Here is a 22,829-nt window from a genome sequence, read left to right as displayed (position 1 = left end):
CACTGCCCAACGTGGTGAAGTGACAAAGACACTATAAAATAATCCTTTAACACAAAACACTACTGACTCTTTGGAGGAACAAATGAGGGATCAAAATCTCATATTCTTCCAGAACCAACAGATTAGCTAAATAATTTTAACTCCAGGCTTAGAACCCCTATCACATAACTTTTCATAATATTTCATTAAATTCAGTTTAATAGATTTTAACTTAACAAATGGACATTGACAAAATTGTCAGTCTCTCCAAAGGTTTTATCTTCATTTGCCTTTCTCGCAATAAATGTGTTCCATTCTTTTGAGTATATCACCATGGTGAACTAAAATCATGCAATGAAGAAAAGTTCTTCTGCTTTACGGGACATTATAAAGAAGGGAAAGGAACTCCCCCCTTTTTAACCTGTTGTCACCTCCTATGTTGAATGATCCATGAATGCCTCTGAGACTGCAACACAATTGACTTCTTTTCTATAAATGCCCAATGCCCATCTAATATCCCACAGTTATGTTCATTTTCTTCATCTGTAGTAGGGAACAGGGCTTGCCACGGTGCAAAGATGTCTCCTCAATGCCTTAACCACTATCTACACTGGGACACCTACTCTCTGCCCTTCCCACTCTTGTCTAGAACTATATCTGGCTTCAGAAAAATATTCGATCTTGATGACTGTTTTGCTAATTAATTCCATCTATATCCATATCTATCTATATCTATATCTGCTTTATCTTCCCTCTTTAACACTAGACTCTCGCCTATGCAAGAATGTTACTCCAGCAATTGGCCTCTTCTGAATGGATTTTACCCATCAACATAAATATATTCTACCTGAGATACCTCTCTTCAGAGAGCTCACAATTTCTACCCTGGAGGTGGCAGGTTAATAGAGTCTCAAAGAAAACCACAAAACCAAGATCACAAAACACTCAGAAGAACAAATGGCTGACTAGAAGATTAAGCCAAGTGTGTCTGCCAGATGAACAATAAGGGAGAAGAGATGAAAATATGACGTAAAAGATCCAAAGGGAGAAAATATTTTTTGCACTGAAAAAACAAATCCAATTCTTTTCAATGAATGGCCCCACTGAAACATGAGTAAAACACTTCCTATCCTCAAAGATACAGACCAATTCTAAAAGCTTCCCTAGAAACAAATTACTTAGAATGAGAATAAAACCAGTTTCTCAGTGGGAGTACTGAAGATGAAGAAACAGAGTAATATACTTAAAGTTTTGAGGAAAAAAGAGAGTCAAAGGTATGTCATGTCCAGAGAAAAATAGATTCTAAATTTCCGTAGACATTTATAGAAAATTATATTTTCAAATTAGGAATAATCATTGAAAAAATATTTAAAAGTATTTAAAACCTGATAAATCTGGATAGCACGAGAAATTAAACACCCCCCTACACACACATGACTGCTAGTATAAACCTAAAATTATTACCAATCACAATAACTGTGAGGTTGTTAGATTCACATATTAAAAGGCAAAGACTCTTAAATTGGGTTTACAAACATGATGCTGTTTGCCACAAACACTCCAAAAACAGAATGACATAGGAGGAGGGAAAAATATATCAAAAATATGCTAACAAAAAAGAAACAGGTTCAGGTTTAGTAGTAATATACAAATATTCAGAGTAAAAAATCATTAAAATGTAATAAATAAAACAGTTCATACCAAAAAGAATTATAATCCACTAGCAAGATAAAACATGATTATTTATTCACATAATGATAATAGTATACAAAGTGAAAGAAATAACGAAAGGGCTTTCTGAAAGCATGACCTATTAAAAATATGGACCCAAAACTCTTCAGATATAAACACAGAATACAAATTATTTTCAAACACAGGGAACTGCAACACATTCCCAAGAACCTATAGTATTGATTACACCCTCTTCTTTTATGGTAGAGTACAATTAGAAATTAATACCAAAAAGATACAAACAGTGAAAATTAAAAGTTAAAAAATACCTTTCATCAATCCTTGAGATTTGATAATAGCCCAGATTCAAATTTGTGCAGTATAATCTTAGACATTTTCATCAGAAAAAATAAAGGTTGCAAAAATTGACTAAGTTTTCAAATCAAGAAGCTGGAAAAATAAGAAAATAAACCTGCACCTGTGCCCTATACATTGTCTTCCTCCTTGTCCACTGGATTGAGTATTAATGTCCCTCTGCAAAGCCTATCTCTCAGGCTTCTTCAAGGATGTGACTGGTGGAAAAGAAGAGACAAGTGACGGCTGCACAAATAGTTCCCCTCATCTACTAGCCCTTCCTGGAGGTTGGCAAACATGCTGTCACATCTCCCAGCTCAGGAAAAACAAAACTGTCTCTTAACCCTCCCTCCTGTGACCATCCCGTTTCTCTATCTTTCCTTATACCGTAAGTCCTAAAAATAATTATCTATTATCCTTCTCTCTCTCCCCGCAACTCTCTCTCTTCATACCTCTCTCTCCTTCACAAATTGTATTCCAACAAGGTTGTAGTCCTCACCACTCCAACTGAATCAGTTCTTGCCAAGGACACCAATGACCTCAAAACTTTCCTTCTGTATCTTTCTCCTTTCTTGTTTACTGTCTGCCCCTCATAAAAGACTGTAGTTTCCAAAGTAACAAGTCTGCATCTAACTGCCTGAGGTTATTAGTTACCTCTAGCACCTAGAGTTGTGCCTGGGACACAGCAACTTCTCAGTAAATATTTGTTGAATCAATGACAGAACTTGAAATGATAAAGGCAGAAGAATAAAATAAAAATTAAAATGTGAAGATAACCAACAGAATCAAACTCTGGTTTAAAAGCTTACTGACATAAATCAACTTTGGCACTCCTGATCAAGAAATTAAGTCACAAAGTATCATTATAACCTGAAAGATACGCGAGCATTTTAAACATTTTTTGGTGACTATTCTGTATAGCACTGTAAACAATCTGAGAACTCAGAGGAAACACGCCTTTGGGGATAAAGCATAAATTATCTACATTTGGCCAAGCTATAAAAATCATGAGCAGACCAATTGCCATGAACCAAACTGAAATGCTCATTGAGAATCTACCCCCAGGTGAATTCGACCCAATCACCCAAAGAACAGATATTGCTGTGTTCGTAGAAAACCCACATGAACCCAATGACCAACTATTAGAACTAATAAAAGAACTCAGCAAGCTGGCTAGTTCCATAATCAGCATATAAAACCACAGCCTGACACTGGCAATAACCAATGAAAAATATTTGTGAAATAAAGAACCATTGATAGTATCAATAATCACTATAAAATGCCCAAGAATAAATCGAGTAAAACATACGCCTTTATGAAGAAAATGATGCAAATTTACTGAGGAACATAAAAACACAAGCTAAAAATTGGAGGGAAGTACAATGGTGGTGGAAAGGAACACTCATACTTTAAATATGTCACTTCTCTCTTAATTAAGTTTTTAATTCAAAGCAATTTCAATAAAAATGTCAATAGGTTTTTTTATGGAATTTGAGAACATGATTCTAAGATTCTTTCAGAAGAGTAAATATAGAGAATAGTCTGGACAATTATAAAAAATTGAATTTTATAAAAAAGGGAAGGGCAGTTGCTTGCCATACTCAATATCGAAATTCTGAGACAATTCATAGAAGAGAAAACACAGATGAGTAACAAATAGGTAAAAGGGGGTTCAATCTCACTAAAAATTAGAGAAGTATAAGTGAAAGTAATGATTTGATTAGGACACAGGTAAAAATTAAAATCTATGATAATATCAAATAATGGAGAAAGTCTGAAGAAATGAATACTGTTCTATACCACGGGTGGGAAAGTGAACTTTTATAGCTACTATGAGGACAATTTGTTATTATTATAGTGGAAATCTTTTACACCTATTTTCTCTGTAGTTTTACTTCTCATTAAAATAAACTCTTGTTCAGAACCCAAGAAGTCATGTACAAAGATGCTCTTGGTAGCAATGTTCACTGAAATGGAAAAAAAGCAAAACAAACAAACAAACAAAAAAAACCCCAAAACAAACAAACAAACTCCACCTAAATGTCCAACAATGGGGCAATGATTGAATAAGCAAGAATATGTCCACTCGGTGGTCTTCTTGGCACCAGGTGGCAGGGTAAAGAGGATCTCTATTTACTGTCATGAAAGGAGACCCAAGATGGTGAGTGGGAAAATAATGTGAAACTATACATGAAGTACAAGTATTTAAGAATATTTAGGACTATTTATTTAAGAACATTTAATTCTGCTACAGAGAAACAAGAAAAATAAATGAGACGGATAAAACTTATAAGATGTGTTAGGTATAGATAGCACATAAGTGACCCATGACTCATGTTAGATTAGAGTAAATGGACTCAACAAGTAGAGCGTATGCAAGTTGAACAGAAATAGTAAAGGAAGAACATATGAAGTATCTTCCTATAGAGAAGAAGGAAGGGAAGGACCACGTAAAATTAAATGCACTCAATTCTTAAGGCACAGACCTTGTCATCTCTAGGTTGATAGCTCTCTCCTGGGTCATCCTTAAATTAACTCACTGGCAACATCCATTCTCTGCCTGAGACACACTGATAAATGCCGTGGCTGCTCAGGAGGTTACAGGCAAGCTACACACTTGTCCTTGTACCTCTCCAATAAGGCAAGTGTGTGTTGGCTGCAGGCACCTTCTGCCTGCTGAGGCCCTGTTCCAGACTGAGAATCCTCAAGTGTGGTCCTCCTCGCTACACCATCAGTGGGAGAGAGAGCAGGAGAGGGTGGAGACAAGGGAAGGGAAAGGAAGGGAAGATGGGAGAGAGAAGAGGAGAACAGAGGAACAGTGCATAACACAGGATACAGGGAGGGAGGTCTTCTGCCCTCTTTCCCCTTGCTTCTAGCCATATGCTTTAAATGAATTCAATCAGCCAAGGGATTTGAGCATCTTAATTTTTTGGTAAGCCTTTTTGTTTTGTAACCTCTAGGATTACTTGCCTGGTAAGTACTTGGCATTTATACATAAAGTGAGTACAAAAAAAAGATACATTTCTATAAATTCTTTATATGTCTGTCTGTCTATCTATCTATCTATCTATCTATCTATCTATCTATCTATCTATCTATCTATCTATCTACCTACCTACCTACCTACCTATCTACCTACCTACCTACCTACCTACCTAATGCATGGATGTATAAATAAAGGTCAGGAAGGTTACACACCACACCAGCAACAGTGGTTACCTCTGAAGAAAGGACCATGACAGGGAGTAACTGTCAAGAGAGGCTTGAACTCCATTTGTAACCCTGAAGTTCTCTACAAGGAGAATGTATTAATGTCTTCTTAAAACAATTATAAAGTGAACTGTGAGGGTCAAGCCCATTTTACAAAAGAGAAAACTGAAACTCAACGAGGATAAGTAAACTTTTACCACAGCTATATGAATAAGACAAAATTATGCCCATTTTACAGATGGGGAAACAAAAAATTAAGTACCTAGAGTAACTGGGGCAGAGCAGAGGTTCAAGCACAATGCTGCAGCCCTCCAGAGCCCAGGCTAGTGCGGTTCTTCTGCCATAGGCAGCAGACTTGTCTGTCTCGTGCTGGAATGATTAGAGCTCAAACTCCTTGAGGACAGACCCAGAGTGATCCCTCAATGCAGATGCTTGCTTAATGACAGCAAATGCAAGATATTATTGTTTTTAAAGCCCCACAGCCAACTTTGCTTCTTTCCTTCCCAAATCCTAGGAGTTGAAAAGCCCTGCAAGCAGCTACACTGAGAGGAGAAAAGACACCCCCTACAAAAGATTTGCCAGCGGAAAGATTAACTACTTTTCCATATTTTAAAGACTTACTGTCTGCTTATTAACATGGTGCTTCGGAGGGGCCTGGGCAATGTTAGCTGTACATTTATGTGTACAATGTGTATTTATGGCCAAGGGTGCAGGGTTGAACTTCATAAAACACACCTCCATCCAGCTGGGCCCAGCAGCCAGGCTGACATCATAGTCAGAGGGGCTGTGGCCTGGTGGGTTTGCCTGGGGGCCAAAAAAGGCGAGGAGGGAAATGCCTCAGCAGAGAATCACAGCGGTTGTTTCTAAGCAGGGATAGGTCAAAATGCGTGAAATAAATTAGGTCCTCCAGGGAAAGGGAGTTGGGAGAGGGAAGCAATTTTGATGTATCCATTGCCAGAACTGAAATAATCCAGTCCTCCCTTTCCCATTCACTACAGACCGAGAAAGAACTGGAGGGAAAAAGATGATGCGATTTCAAGACAGCCTACCCCGACAAGACAGAGTATTTGCCGCACACTATCTTCCTAGAGGGGCTTTCCTGACCAAATGATGAAAGTGATCACCATGCCTCCCTCGTACTCCCTCCGAACAAGCAGGCAGGATGGGGAGGAACGCAGGGATAAGATCCCCCGAGGACCACAGGATTGCACATGTGGAGAGCTTGTTTGGCTTGCCTTTCATTAAATGGGTACAAAACTGTGGCTTGAAAAATATTTGGTCAGGATAGAATCTTAAAACGTTTTGACCCTAGACTGATGTATTTCACCCTTTATAGATTTTTACCCTTTATATAGATTCTCCAGATTTTATCCAAAGATAAAATGAAAGTCAATGAGTCGGTCCCAGGGAGCTAATGAATTTGGCACTGCCCTGTTCATAGTGTCCTGTTCCCCAGCTGAATGCAGCACGTGACTGTGGCTCTCCATCAGGATCCTGTTCTCCTTGGAGGTGGAAAGTGGCCCTATCCCCCACCTGCCCTGTCCCAGCAAGCACCAGGTTTCTCTACATGGGCCCGGGCCCGTAAGTTGAAAGCAAACATTTGGTGACTGTTTAAATTCAAAGGAAAACTTAATTATTTTGTAAGTGTTCTAGCATAACTTGATAGCCATATTATGAGACAGTAGGAGGGAGGTGGACAGGAAGAGAAATACACAAATAATTTCTCCTTATGATTATTGATGCAATGATGTTAAATGAAATGTAGTAACTAAACTTCAGAGGGACATTGAAAAAGCAATATAGCATGCTGCGGTGAGGATTGGCCTAGAAATGCAAATGAACAAGATTATTGAGTGGTCCCAGCTTAATAAAAATAGAAACAAGAGACAGTTCTTTTTTTTCTCTTTCTTCTCTCTTTCCTTTCCTTCCTTTCCTTCCCTTCCCTTCTTTCCCTTCCTTCCCCTCCCTTCCCTTCCTTCTCCCTCTCCCTCTCCCTCTCTCTCTCCCTCTCCCTCCCTCTTCCTCTCTCTCTCTTTCTCTCTTCTTTCTTTCAACATGGTCTTGCTCTGTCGTCTAGGCTGGAGTGTAGTGGTGTGATCATAGCTAACTGCAGCCTTGAATTCCTGGGCTCAAGCAATCCTTCCCACTCAGTCTCCTGAGGAGCTGGGACCACAGGAACATAACCCATGCCTAAGGGTAAAAGTACCTGGTGGAGGGAAATACCTCTTTCCATGAATACTGACATTCTTGTTGGATAGGCCCTGATCAGTGTCCACATGGTAGACAAAAGGCAGGCCCATGTTCTAACCCAAATAAGCTTGGAGTGGGAGTAGGGGGTTGGGGGAGGATTTCCAACTCTAAATTAGTGCCAACCAACTCTAGAACTTGTGGCACATGGTGTCACCTTGTCCTCCCCTAAATCTGGGACTACAAAAATTCCCCACTTGACATCCAGTTCACATTCCGGAAAATCTATTAATGTAAGACACCCTATACAGCATTGGAAAACAGCCAGTGCTGTGGGATCTGTTCAATAGGTGCCTAAAAGACACTGGACACAAATCCCATCCCTGAAAAAAATTCTTAAAAGAACAGAAGAAAGCACCCATTTGTGAATCAAATTTAGCATCATGCTTAGGATAAAACACTCAGAGCAGGCTAATTAGAGTCAGAAGAAGGCAAGGAGGCTCACTTTCCTCTCTTATTTATTCTTGTTCTAAAAGTGCCCGCCTATGCAATTAAATCAGAGAAAAGACAGATGATTCTCTGTTGGAACAAAGGAAGTGCTCTCCGGTCCCTAAAGCTTGCCCCTGTCCCCATTCCCATAATCATTTCTCCCGTTTCCCTATATATCTTAATGGTGTCACCCTCTATGCAGTCATACAGCCAGAGATCTCCAATGAACTCTCAACATGTTCCTCCCTGAACATTGCCATGCCCTGGTTTGATTATGTCCTTAATGTCTCTCAAATCCATCCTTCCATCTCCATCCTGCGGGGCCAGCTTTACGGGTGCAACCAGTGTAGTTGCAGAGGGGCCTACTAACAGAAGGGCTGGTCACTTGGAGTTGAGTGTTCTGCAGGCATGGCTGTCTTAAAATTCTTAATTTTATCTCTGAATTTGTGTTATATAAGTAAAGTCCAGAGGCCAATGGGGCATGCATAGGATTAGAGAGAGGAGGGCTGTGAGGAGGGGGTGGTTGAGGCTTTGCTCATATACAGTTACACTCTCCTCCATCTCCCCAGGGTGTTCCCAGCTACCTATTCCCCTCCTGCACTCAGCCCAGCAACTAGAGCCCTGCCCCCCACCTCACCTGCACCTGGCTGGGCCTGGGCCAGGCATACAGAGGGTCAAGGCTTCGGAGTGACTGGCAGTGCCACAGCATGTTCAGTGGGTGACTTAGCAGGGGCAAACCTCCTGCCCACCCTGATCCAGGTACCCAAGTATTTGGTATCTGATGCAAAGATTGAAATCCCTTGGGGACTGGCTGTCCCGCATGAGTAAGGACAGCGAGCCCCTGGCAAGGGGAGATTCAGTCCCCTCCTCCAGCCAGGACATGGCACCTCCGTCCTGTGGCTAGTGGGAGGGAGAAGCCCTGCGGCCGCTGAGCCGCACACCCTGTCAGGTAACTGGGCAGGACTCCTTAAGCATTTGGCCAATGAGCAGCCCTGTGTCTGAAGGAGCACAATATTAAAATGGCAAATTAAAAAATATCATGAGCAGTCAAGAGAGACCAGAGAAAGAAGAAAAAGTTTTAACCTTTCATACCTTTAAGAACACATTTTTCTTGCTTTCTAAACAAGCAGCCCACACTTTTATTTGCACTTGGCCTGGCCAATTATGAAGCCAACCCTGCTAATCCGCAAAATGTTAGGTTCATCTTCCATCCGGTCTCCCTGCCATGACCCATTCTTGAGGTGGTCCTTCCCAAGTGCAAGGCTGACACCCTATCCCTCTTTTCTCACCTTTCTACAGCCCCTGTCATCTACCCGATGGTCTGCATTGAGTGAAGCAAACAGGCCCTTTATGTTCTACCTGGCTCTCTCTCCAGCCTGATGTGTTCAAGCATCCCAGCCCCAAAGCCACCTTCCTGTCCAACATCCAGGCTGCTGACCTACCCACGGGCCCCTGAGTGCACCATGCTGCTTCTCTCACAGTGCTGAGACCCAGACGGAGCTCTAATTCTTACCTTGGTTGCTCGCTGGAATCACCTGAAGAACATTTTGTTTTCTTTCATTTTGCATTTTTTTCCTACTGATGGCCACACCTAAAATAAATTATATTGGAATCCCTGCAAAGACCAAGGCATGCATATATATATGTATGTATTTTTTTTTCTTCTTTAAGCTCCTGGAGTGATTCCAACGTCCTTCAAGGCTGAGACTGACTGGTCTAGAATTGTGCTTCTCAAGCTGAGAATGCTTATAGATGACCTGAGAATCTTGCTGAAATACCAGTTTCTGTTCAGTGGGTCTAGGGTAGGGCCCATGATTCTGCCTTTCTCACCTTCTACTAGGCAATGCTGATGCTGCTGGTTCAGGGACCAGCAAAGCCTCTGACTGTTGAAGCCACCTCCTCCCATACCTCTGGAGAACCCCAATTCAGTTCTAAAAGTCTTATTAAATGTCACTTTCTCCATGAAGCCCTCCTTCTCAAAGGGAAGTATATCCTCCTCCATTCTCCCATGACATGGTGTAGGTACCTGTATCACCCACATAAAATCCACAGCCTTCTATATGCGTGTGGAATTAAATGCTCACAGTGATTTTGCCATCCTTGTACTGCTACATTGGAAATGACTAGGACAGACACCAGCACTCTAGGCTACATAAAGGATAGTCTCAAAACTGTAAGCTTTGGAGTGTGTAGAAAATTCTCTTTTGGTAACTCAGGAAAACAAATGGAAGAGTTACCTTCTAGGGCAGTTAAAAGTGAGATCAACAAGAGGCTTCTGTAAATGTCAGATGGGAGGCAGAGGTCACACACATTAAGAAGCCATAAATGAAACAAATAAGAAAACAAATGGTTTCCCAATAGGAACTCAAATCAAAAGTCAGAAGGAAAGATGCCTCCAATTCTACAGGTTGGTGGCAGTAGGAATTGATTTAATCATCAATACAGTATATTGAGTAGGCCAGCTAGTATCTTCCTTCCCTCCATCTTTCTCTAGGTAACCAGGCAGACAGCTATTAATATTTTGTTTTTTAATTTGGGTAATTTTGTTTCCTACTAGACTTCTGAGAACAAAGCAGAGATCTCCTTTATTTTTGCTTTCTACATGTCATTGAATAACAATGGAAAATGAGTAAAAGATATAGCCAGGTGTGGTGGCTCATGCTTGTAATCCCGGCACTTTGAGAGGCCAAGGAAGGAGGGTCGCTTAACCCCAGGAGTTTGAGACCAGCCTGGGAAACCCATAGTGAGGCTCTGTGTTAAAAAAAAAAAAAAAAAAAAAAAAAAAAGACAGGTATGATGATGTGTGCCTATAGTCCCAGCTACTCAGAAGGCTACGGCAGGAGGATCACTTGAGCCTAGGAGTTTGAGGCTGCACTGAGCTATGATCATGCCACTGCACTCCAGCCTGGGCAACAGAGCAAGACACTGTCTCAAAAAACAAACAAACAAAAAATGAAAGATAAAAATATAATTCAAAGTAGCACAAGCTCTTTGGCAAACGAGTTTCACAGAATATAGTACGAGGTTTAAGCAGCCCAGAATTTTTGTTTATTCTCACCACTCTTCAAGGTCCACAACCACTTTCAGAAAACAAAGAGCCTTGTCTGACCTTCTATAGAAGTTTCTCTTTGATATCCAATCTCCCTTCTTTTGGTAAAAATATCTTCCTCCTGGGAAGGACTGCACCCTTCCCTCAGGCAGCCCAGGTGCTTCTGAGGAGCCAGCCCTGTCCAGGCATGCTGTCTAGACCTAAGCGGATTGGTACAATTCCTTCTCCTGGAGAAAGCAATGGATTCAGAGTTGGGTACTGAACCTAAGTTATTTCAATCAGTCTGAAATGCAGAGTTCTTATCTGTACTCCAAACACATGAAAACAAAGACATTTTCAGCCTCAGGAGCCACTGGCAGCTTTCCTGTGCTCATGAATGGAAGTGCCGGCTGGGAAATGCATACAGAAAACCTGGATCTTGGTCTTAACCTTTGGGAAACTTAAGTAAGCCCTACCTGAAGCTTACATCTCAACTTTTCCCTGTATTGTTTAAGCTTGTCTGAGTTGAGCCTCCGTCATTTGTAAACAAAAGGATATTAAGTGGTAAGCTCTTAAATTCCGTATCATCGCCACTACATCGCCTAATCACCCTGCAGTTGGAAAATCTAGGCTTTAGGGAGCTGCCCTAGAAGCCATAAGCATGGCTCACACCAGGTTTACCCTGGATGGCCTGCCAAGAACCAAGCTGGTATAGGCCTCTTCTGCTCCATTTCACGAGTGTGGGAAATGTGCTGTGTTTTCATAGTTAAGTGCTAAGATTAAATTGGACCAGCATATTCTCTTTGTTATACTTATTTATTCAAAAATGTATACAATAGATACATTATGGCATTCCATTTGTGACTTGCTGATGGGGAAGGCACACAAAAAGCCAGAAAGATGCTTTGCCTGAAGGGTGGTGTCCCATGGTGGTATTTATTCTATTGTAGACAGAACGCATCAGTAAGAGCCATGATAATGACTTCCACTCATCCTCAGCCCACCGAGGATTTATTGAGATTTATGGTGCCTATCCACATCTTGAAAACAACCTGGGCAGGAGGTTCTTTGGCATTGTCAGCCCAAGACAGATGGCAAGGAATGGTATTTTGTGTTTGAAATATGGGGGAGAAAGCCCCATGGAATGAAAGGAGAGGGGCCCAGTTTTCTTTTCTTATCCCAGAGGAAGGGAATCTCAAAAGAGCTAACAACAAAGGATATTTTTAAAACTTGGTTATCATTTTAGCTTTTCAAATTTTTTTTTTTTTCTTTGTACTAGGGTCTTCAGTAAATCTTCTTAATTATGACATGAACCATTTTTCTTCTAATCCGCTTAAGAAGAGTAAGGAGTTTGTTAACTATTTTCACTGAAACAATGTCTTTTCTTATAAATAATGACAATAATAGCTAACATTTATGGAGTGTTTACTTAATGCCAAATGCTTTTCTAAGCAGTTCCCCTTTAATCTTCACACCAACTCAAAGAAATATCATTTTCTCCATTTTATAGATGAAGACATTCAAGCATTGAGAAGTTAAACAACTTTACCAAATCCTAAAAAAACATCAAATCTCAAAGTATTGAAACTCTACAAAGCTAGGCCTGCTTGCTGCTAACCTTTGTTTCATCCCTTACACTCTATATAACTAATCAGCACCATCATCACGATCCTCATCACCTAAAAAAACATCAAATCTCAAAGTATCGAAAACTCTACAAAGCTAGGCCTGCTTGATGCTAACCTTTGTTTCATCCCTTACACTCTACATAACTAATCACCACCATCATCACGATCCTCATCACCATCACCATCACCACCAACATCATCTACCACTTACTGAGCACTTACCCTATATAGGCACTGTGTGATGGTCTTTACCTAAAATGGACTCATTTCACAACTCTGCAAGGAACTTCAATAATTAGACCTCATTTTGCTTTAAGATAGCACAGGTAATAGGTATGATCTGGATTCCAGCTATCAGACAATAGAGCTTGCCATCTCACCCATCACACGGATATGGACAGGAGGCAAGGAAATACTGGGAAGGAAATGGCAGGTCCCTGGCAAAGGCCCCACCCTCAAGCTTGGAAACTGGCAACTCTAAATGGGAACAGTTATTCCTGTTTTTGCACCCAAATGTTGCCTTTTGATCCACCATGCCCCCCCTATTCTGTACCCATATAAACCCCAAGCCCCAGGCTCCACAAGCAGATGAGCAGATAAACAGAAGAGCAGCCTGGCAGAGGAGAGAAGAAAAGGAGCATCTGAATGTTGAGAGGATTATGGCTGAGGACAGCTGGAGAGGAGAGTGGGTGTGGGACACCTGAACTCCAGGGGAAGATCATCTTCCCACTCCATCCCCTTTCCAGCTCCCCATCCATCCCACTAAGCGCCACTTCTATCACCAAATAAAATCCCCATATCCACCATCCTTCAAGTCTGTATGTGACCTGATTCTTCCTGGATGCTGGACAAGAATCTGGGTACCAAGAGGGCACTAAGCTGGTTAATACTTAAGCCGTCTGTGGACAGCAGAGCTAAAAGAGCACTATAGCATGCCCACTGGGGCTTTCAGAGTCACAGGCACACAACCTTAGATGCCACCGTGGGGCTGGAGCCTAAAAGCACTCACCCCAGCTCCTGCATCTGCTTGTCAGAATGCTCCCTGTCCCATAAGGGGTTTGAGCAGCAGCTGCAGCCAGAACAGACAAGCCACAACCCTGCTGCACTTCCTGCGAGGGGGGGGGGTCAGAGAACTCTCCTGTTTCAATACAACAACATCTCATGTGGAAATGTGTTTGGGCAATAGTAATGTAATGATTCTCTGGTAAACAGAGAAAAGAGAATCTGTCCCTACATCGAAGGGATAATTTAACATTACCTAGAACTCTCAGTTCTAATCTTTTATTTTATATCTTTATACTGTCTTTCACAATCTCCATGTGAATTGTAGGGTTCATTTAGCAAAACAGAATAGCCTCAGAATGAATCATCAGGAAGCCTGAATAACAGTGTACACTTTAAAAGTATAAAGAATTCACTGGGAAGTTAAACATCTCCCTTTAAGTGATCTGGCAAAGTCAAATTGTGATCATTGAGAATTACTTTATAAAAGGTTGGATATAAATGTAATGGTTCAGTGTACTATGTTAACGGTAAGAAAACAATGGAACTAAATATGAAGCCAGTTTTGCATATAAAAAAAGAGCGGGGGGAAATATCACATCATTTAAATCCTTCTACTTATCCTGATTTTACAGATGAGGGAACAGCTCAAAGTTACGGAGCTAATAAGATGTGGAGCTGGGACTCAAACCCCAGCCATTTGGCCTCAGAGCCTGAGCATGCAACTTAGTTTTGAGTAATGAGCTGGCATGTGATTTTTGCTTTATTTTTTACACTATTCTCTATTTTTCAATTTTCTGCAATGAGTAGGAATCACATTTTAATAAGAACCAAGAACCATGTATAGTCTCAGTTGCTGACCACCAGGAAAACTAAAACCAGGGTGACACTTTTCCAGGATCATTAATTGAAAGAACAATGAAATCCCTCCTTAGTGGCCCTGCTGTCTTCTTCTACGTACTCATTTTTACCATATATCCTTGGGGTGAGTTCTCCCCAGAACAAATCCTCTTTGAATCTCTCTATAACATCAGCTGTATCACTGCCTGGTCTACGATTGGAGCTTGATAAACTTTTGCTGATTAAAATAAAAGCTGAATTCATGCCTTCCTACTTTGACTCTATCTAAGGTTTCTGAATAATATATCTTGTAGCTTTGAATTAATATCCCATGGAAATAACTAAACAAATCATGTAGTCTGCTATACTTTGGGTTCTGACTTCTGAAGTCAATGCTGCCAAAAATTCCCATCCCTATTCAACTGTCCCTTATCACAATATGGCATGATTATTCACTTTGAATAGTGTAAGCACCGTGGTAGAGACCTATAGCCAGGGAAAAGTTTGAAGAGAGACAGATGTATTCCAGAAACAGTGGATGAAAGGCAATGTTTTAGACTTTTAAATTAGTGTTCCTAAGGTGTTTTTTTTTTTTTTTTTTTTTTTTTTTTGTGATTTGTCAAAATTTTGGTCATTGAGAATTGCTTTATAAAAGATTGGACATCTTTCATTACATGAACAAAGGATTTTGTTCATTTTGCATGACATGAACAAAGCATTTTGTATTCTAAATATGAAAAAAAATCTTACAAGAAAAATGAGAACTATTCTCTCATTCAGTGTATACTTGATCCACACAGCATGGAATAAAGGGGAAGAAAAAAATGGAGGTGGGAGATAGCCTCCCAGAAAGCCGACTGGTTCAGAAGCTAATGGACTTGAATTGAACTCCCATTGTGAAATTAATAGGCAAATCACCATGAGAAGTGTTTTGTTCCTTCCCTCTTCTTAGTTTTCCTACCTCAAAAGTGATTTCCAAGATCCCTTCCCAATATAACACTAAAATATTTGGCTTTCACATCACTGCTTCCACCTTACAAAAAAAGCCTCACATTTCTCCAGGTTGTTAACAGACTTTAGTTAGTTATTGCCATTATCTTCTTCCACAAGCTCTCTCTATTGCTAACCCTCTTTTTTGGCGGGGTGGGGGGAATCTTGACCTTATAATTTAAAAAATTATTTTATTGTAAATTGACAATTTATAATGGCATATATTCATGGGACATGAAGTGATGTTATAATTTATGAATAAAATGTGGAATGATTAAGATTATCTACATATCTGTATTATTCTCATGCTGCTAGTAAAGATATACCTGAGACTGGGAAATTTATAAAAGAAAAAGGTTTAATTGACTCACAGTTCCACGTGGCTGGGGAGGCCTCACAATCATGGCAGAAGACAAAGGAGGAGCAAAGGGACGTCTTACATAGCGGCTATTCACTATCATGACAGCGGCACAGGAAAGACCCACCCCTATGATTCAATTATCTCCCACCGGGTCCCTCACATGACACACGGAAATTATGGGAGCTACAATTCAAGATGAGATTTGGGCAGGGACACAGCCAAATCATATCAAAATCCATCACCTCAAATACCATGTTTCATGGTAAGAGCATTCGAGATTTATTATCTTAGCAATTTTGAAATGTACAATACACTATTATTAACTATACTCACCATGCTGTGCAACAGAACTCCAGAAAAAATCCTCATTCTTCCTGTGTGAGATTTTGTTCCCTTCAAACATCATCTCCCCATTCCTCCCTCTACCTCAGCCTCTGTTCCTACCATGCTACTCTGTTTCTATGAGTTCAGTTGTTTCAGATTCCACATATAAGTGGGATCATGCAGTATTTGTCTTCCTGTGTCTAGCTTATTTCATATAGTATAATGTTTTCCCATTCCATCCAGGATGTTGTAAATGACAGAATTTTCTTCTTTTTTAATGCCAAATAGTATTCCATTGGGCATTTATTCTGCAATTTCCTTACCCATTCATCTATTGATGAACACTTAGGTTGATTACATAACTTAGCTATTATGAAAGTGCTGCAATAAAGATGGGAGTGCAGACATCTCTTTAAAAAAATTGATTTCAAATCTTTTGGGTAAATATCCAGAAGTAGGATGGCTACATCTTACGGTAATTCTATTTTCAGTTTTTAAGGAAACTCCATATACAGTTTTCTATAATAGCTATACTAATTTACATTCCCACCAATAGTGTACAAAGGTTTGCTTTTCTCCACATCCTTGTCAACACTTGTTATCTTTCATCTTTTTAATAAGAGCTAGTCTGGCAGGTGTGAAATGATATCTCATTGTTGTTTTAATTTGTTTATCCCTGATGATTACTGATATTGAACATGTTTTTCATAGATTTATTGGCCATTTCTATGTCTTCATTTGAAAAGTGTTGATTCAGGTCCCTTGTCCACTTTTTAACTGGGTTTTTTTGTATTGTTTTGCTTTCTTGCTGTTGAGTTGTTTGAATTCCTTATAATATTTTGATACTGACCCTTTTTCTGGTATATGGCTTACAAATATTTTCTCTCAATCTGTAGATTGTCTATTCACACTGTTAATTGTTTCCTTTGCTGTGAAGAAGCTTTTCAGTTTGATATAATCTCATTTGTCTATTTTTGCTTTTGCTGCCTATGCTTTTGGGGTTAAACTCAAAAAACCATTGCCCAGACCAATGTGTAGTTTTTAGCATTTCTGTACACTAACAATGAACTATACAAAAAAGAAATCAGGAGAACAATTCCATTTATAATAGCTACAAAAAAAGCTTAGGAGTGAATTTAACCAAGGAGGTCAAAGACCTGTACACTTAAAACTATTAAACATTGATGAAAGAAACTAAAGCTACAAAAAATTGAAAATATCCTGTATTTGTAGATTGGAAAAATCAATATTGCTAAGACGTCCATCCAACCCAAAGTGATCCACAGATTAAATGCAATCTCTATCACAATTCCAATTTCATTTTCCAAAGAAATAGAAAAAAATTCCAAAATTCATATGAAATCACCACAAGTCCCTAATAGCCAAGGCCATCATAAGTAAAAATCAATGAAGCTGGAGACACCATACTACATAATTTCAAACTATACTACAAAGCTATAGTAATTTAAACAGCATGATTCTGGCAAAAAAATAAACACGTCTATTAATGGAACAGAATAAAGAGCCCAGAAATGAACCTACACATACATGGCCAATTGATTTTTACTGGAATACACACTGAGAAAAGGATAGTCTGTTCAATACATGGTGTGGGATAACTGGATATCCACTTGCAAGAGAATGAAACTGGACTTTATCTCACATCATGTACAAAAATCAACCCAAAACAGATTAAAGACTTACATGTAAGACCAGAAACTATAAAACTACTAGCAGAAAACACAGGCGAAAAATTATGCAGCATTGGTTTGAGCAATGATTCTTTTGGATTGACACCAACTCTCTTTAATCAGCATGTTTCTTAAATAAAAAAGAGTTATTTAAAAGTTAAAATTCAAAAATTCAGAAATGTATCACCTGTATGTCATTACTAATTAGTACAGATAAATTCTGTACATGATAAAGGAGAAAAGTTTTAAGAACTAAATACCATATTCCAGAGCTAGAGGCAAAAATGAAACAAAATCACCGTCTGAAGCCTAAAAACAGGCCACCAAAAGAGCAAGGAGATATACTGGTAATTTAAATGCATGCTACAATAAAACTCAACATTCTCTAGAGGAATATAACAGAATCCAGGACATCTACAATGTACCATCCACAATATTCAAAGTACAAAACTGACTATACATGTGAAGAAACTTGTACAGTAATTGTGTCACATAGTAAAATGTGACAAAATAGTCAACAGAAAAAATCAATCTAAAGATAGACCAACATCTCGCCCAGGTATTAGAGCTAGTAGATAATGGTAATATATTATATTTTATAATATATTAATATATTTATATGTTAATTAAACTTTAAAAAGTGGATATATTGAGGTATGAAATGGGTGAATTCCAGCAGAAACATGGAAACTATATAAAGAAACCAAATGCAAATCTTAAAACAGGATGAAATATTTTAAATCCAAAATTCACTGAATGGTATTCAAGGCAGACTGAATACAACAGAAGATAGGATCAGTACACTTGAAGTCAAGTCAATAGAAATCATTCAAATTGGAGAACAAAGAGAAAAACAAGGTTAAAACACAAATGAACAGAAGCTTAATAAGCAGTAAAGTAGTACCAAGCAGTCTAACAAAGTATTTAGAATCCCAGAGTTGAGTCAAGAGAAAATGAGTCAAAAAATAGATTGAAGAAATACTGACTGGGCTAAAATGACAGACAGGAATTGGGATTATATTATCCTAAGGTAAGAGCAGTTTAATATTATTTGAAGACAGACAATGAGCAATTAAAGATGTATATCGTAAACCTTAGTACAATCAATACAAAAAAAAAGCTTAAAAGTATATAAATAATAAGCCAATAGCAGGAAAAAAACTGGAATCATAAAATAGTCAATATAAAAGGAGATAGAAAAAAAAGAGGACGAACAAGCAGAAATCAACTAGAAAAGTGCTAGATTTCAAGCCAATAATATCAGTAACTGCATTAAAAATAAATGGCCTATATGGAAGACCAAATGCTTTTACCTTAAGGTCAGAAACAGAAAAGCATGTCTGATTTTACCATTTCTCCTTAACATTATACTTTAAGTTACAGCCTGTGCAGTAAGGCAAGAAAGGAAATAAAATTCATCCAGATTTTAAAGAAAGGAAGAAATTATCTTTATTTGATGACTGTATGTTCATATTTGTAGGAAATGTAATCAAACCAACCAAAAACTACTAGAAATGATAAGGAAGCTTAGAAAGGTTGCAGGATATAACATTCAGTATAGATAAGCAAATTGGATTTTTTGGTAGCAAAAAGCAGTTTGAAAATGAAGTAATACTACTTAAATAGCAAAAAATATTACAGATTTAGAGGTAAATCTTACAACAGATGTGCAGGAACTATATACTACCAAAAACCGTGAATCATTGCTATTAGAATTTGAAGGAAGCTTGAGTATGAGCTTAGGCTAGAAGTCCCAGTGTTGTTAAGATGTCAGTTCTCTCTATATTGATTTCTATATTTTATATACAAAAGGCAATATTAATCAAATCCTATCAGAGTAAGGAATAAACTGTTAACTATATAACACAGTGAATCTCAAAATAATTAAATGGTATTTAAGAAGCTGGACCAAAAAAGAATACGTACTGTATGATTCCATTTACATAACATTATAGAAAATACAAGCTCATCGATAGTGATAAAAAGAAAATCAGTAATAACTTGGGATAGAATTAGGTGGAGAGAAACCAGTGGGAGGGATTACAAAGAGGAAGAAAAAAATTTTTAGAGATAATGGATATACTCATCTTGTTTGTGGTGATAGTTTCATGGATATAGACATTGGTTAAAAATTTTCTAAATGTACATTTTAAATATGGTCAGTATATTCTACATTAAATATATGGCAAGTTGTTTAAAAATAAATGGCCCAAATGTACCAATTGAAAGGTAGATTGATATACTGGATTAAAAAGTGAAACCCAATTATGTCCTATCTATAAGAACATACATTAACTATAAGCATATTGAAAAGACTAAAGCTAAAAGATGGGGAAAGATTCCATGAAAATGTTAGTCACAAGGAACTTGCAGTAGTCATATTAATATTAGACAAAGTGTACTTCAGAACAAGGAATATTACAAGTGTAAAAAGCGACATCACAAAATGACAGAGGAGTCAATTCACTAAAAAGGCATAACAATCCTAAATATGTATGTATCTAATGACCAAACCTCAAATAAATGAGAACAAAAATGAATACACATTGAAAGAGAAATAAGCTCATCTACAATTACAGTTGGAGACTTCAACACTCCTCTCTTGGTAATGAATAGAAAAAGTAGAATAGGTAGAAAATCTGTAAGAATAGGGGCGGAGCAAGATGGCCGAATAGGAACAGCTCCAGTCTCCAACTCCCAGCGTGAGCGACACAGAAGACCGGTGATTTCTGCATTTTCAACTGAGGTACTGGGGTCATCTCACTAGGGAGTGCCGGACAATTGGTGCTGGTCAGCTGCTGCAGCCTGACCAGCGAGAGCTGAAGCAGGGCGAGGCATCGCCTCACCTGGAAGCGCAAGGGGGAAGGGGATCCGTTTTCCTAGCCAGGGGAACTGAGACACACAACACCTGGAAAATCGGGTAACTCCCACCCCAATACTGTGCTGTAAGCATACAGGCACACCAGGAGAACATATCCCACACCTGGCCGGGAGGGTCCCACGCCCACGAAGCCTCCCTCACTGCTAACACAGCAGTCTGCCGCGATCTATCCGCAAGGCAGCAGCGAGGCTGGGGGAGGGGCGCCCGCCATTGCTGAGGCTTAAGTAGGTAAACAAAGCCCCTGGGAAGCTCGAACTGGGTGGAGCTCACAGCAGCTCAAGGAAGCCTGCCTGTCTCTGTAGTCTCCACCTCTGGGGACAGCGCACAGCTGAAGACCAACAGGGGAAGTAGCGGGAGCCTGTGCAGACGCGAACGACTCTGTCTGACAGCTTTGGGGAGAGCCGTGGATCTCCCAACGCGGAGGTTGAGATCTGAGAACGGACAGACTGCCTGCTCAGGTGTGTCCCTGACCCCTGAGTAGCCTAGCTGGGAGAAATCCCCCACTAGGGGCAGTCTGACACCCCACACCTCACAGGGTGGAGTACACCCCTGAGAGGAAACTTCCAAAGGAAGAATCAGACAGGTACACTCGCTGTTCAGCAATATTCTATCTTCGGCAACCTCTGCTGCTGATACCCAGGCAAACAGGGTCTGGAGTGGACCTCAAGCAATCTCCAACAGACCAACAGACAGTCCTTCTGACTGTCAGAAGGAAAACTATCAAACAGGAAGGACACCTATACCAAAACCCCATCAGTACGTCACCACCATCAAAGACCAGAGACAGATAAAACCACAAAGATGGGGAAGAAGCAGGGCAGAAAAGCTGGAAATTCAAAAAATAAGAGTGCATCTCCCCCTGCAAAGGAGCGCAGCCCATCGCCAGCAACGGATCAAAGCTGGTCAGAGAATGACTTGGACGAGAGGAGAGAAGAAGGCTTCAGTCCATCAAACTTCTCAGAGCTAAAGGAGGAATTACGTACCCAGCGCAAAGAAACTAAAAATCTTGAAAAAAGAGTGGAAGAATTGACAGCTAGACTAATTAATGCAGAGAAGATCATAAACGAAATGACAGAGATGAAAACCATGACACGAGAAATACGTGACAAATGCACAAGCTTCAGTAACCGACTCGATCAACTGGAAGAAAGAGTATCAGCGATTGAAGATCAAATGAATGAAATGAAGCGAGAAGAGAAACCAAAAGAAAAAAGAAGAAAAAGAAATGAGCAAAGCCTGCAAGAAGTATGGGATTACGTAAAAAGACCAAATCTACGTCTGATTGGGGTGCCTGAAAGTGAGGGGGAAAATGGAACGAAGTTGGAAAACACTCTTCAGGATATCATCCAGGAGAACTTCCCCAACCTAGTAGGGCAGGCCAACATTCAAATTCAGGAAATACAGAGAACGCCACAAAGATACTCCTCCAGAAGAGCAACTCCAAGACACATAATTGCCAGATTCACCAAAGTTGAAATGAAGGAAAAAATCTTAAGGGCAGCCAGAGAGAAAGGTCGGGTTACCCACAAAGGGAAGCCCATCAGACTAACAGCAGATCTCTCGGCAGAAACTCTACAAGCCAGAAGAGAGTGGGGGCCAATATTCAACGTTCTTAAAGAAAAGAATTTTAAACCCAGAATTTCATATCCAGCCAAACTAAGTTTCATAAGTGAAGGAGAAATAAAATCCTTTACAGATAAGCAAATGCTTAGAGATTTTGTCACCACCAGGCCTGCCTTACAAGAGACCCTGAAGGAAGCCCTAAACATGGAAAGGAACAACCGGTACCAGCCATCGCAAAAACATGCCAAAATGTAAAGACCATCGAGGCTAGGAAGAAACTGCATCAACTAACGAGCAAAATAACCAGTTAATATCATAATGGCAGGATCAAGTTCACACATAACAATATTAACCTTAAATGTTAATGGACTAAATGCTCCAATTAAAAGACACAGACTGGCAAACTGGATAAAGAGTCAAGACCCATCAGTCTGCTGTATTCAGGAGACCCATCTCACATGCAGAGACATACATAGGCTCAAAATAAAGGGATGGAGGAAGATCTACCAAGCAAATGGAGAACAAAAAAAAGCAGGGGTTGCAATCCTTGTCTCTGATAAAACAGACTTTAAACCATCAAAGATCAAAAGAGACAAAGAAGGCCATTACATAATGGTAAAGGGATCAATTC

General features: G+C 39.6%; 1 protein-coding gene across 2 annotated transcripts in view; it reads right to left on the bottom strand.

Annotated features, from left to right (window-relative positions):
- The window catches only part of CACNA2D3 (calcium voltage-gated channel auxiliary subunit alpha2delta 3), a 958,335-nt gene that overhangs the window by 1,757 nt on the left and 933,749 nt on the right, over positions 1 to 22,829 (bottom strand). The window lies entirely within an intron of this gene.

Source organism: Rhinopithecus roxellana, chromosome 1 (genome assembly GCF_007565055.1).
Source record: "Rhinopithecus roxellana isolate Shanxi Qingling chromosome 1, ASM756505v1, whole genome shotgun sequence".
NCBI lineage: Eukaryota > Metazoa > Chordata > Mammalia > Primates > Cercopithecidae > Rhinopithecus > Rhinopithecus roxellana.
This window is presented reverse-complemented; position numbering and strand designations above follow the sequence as displayed.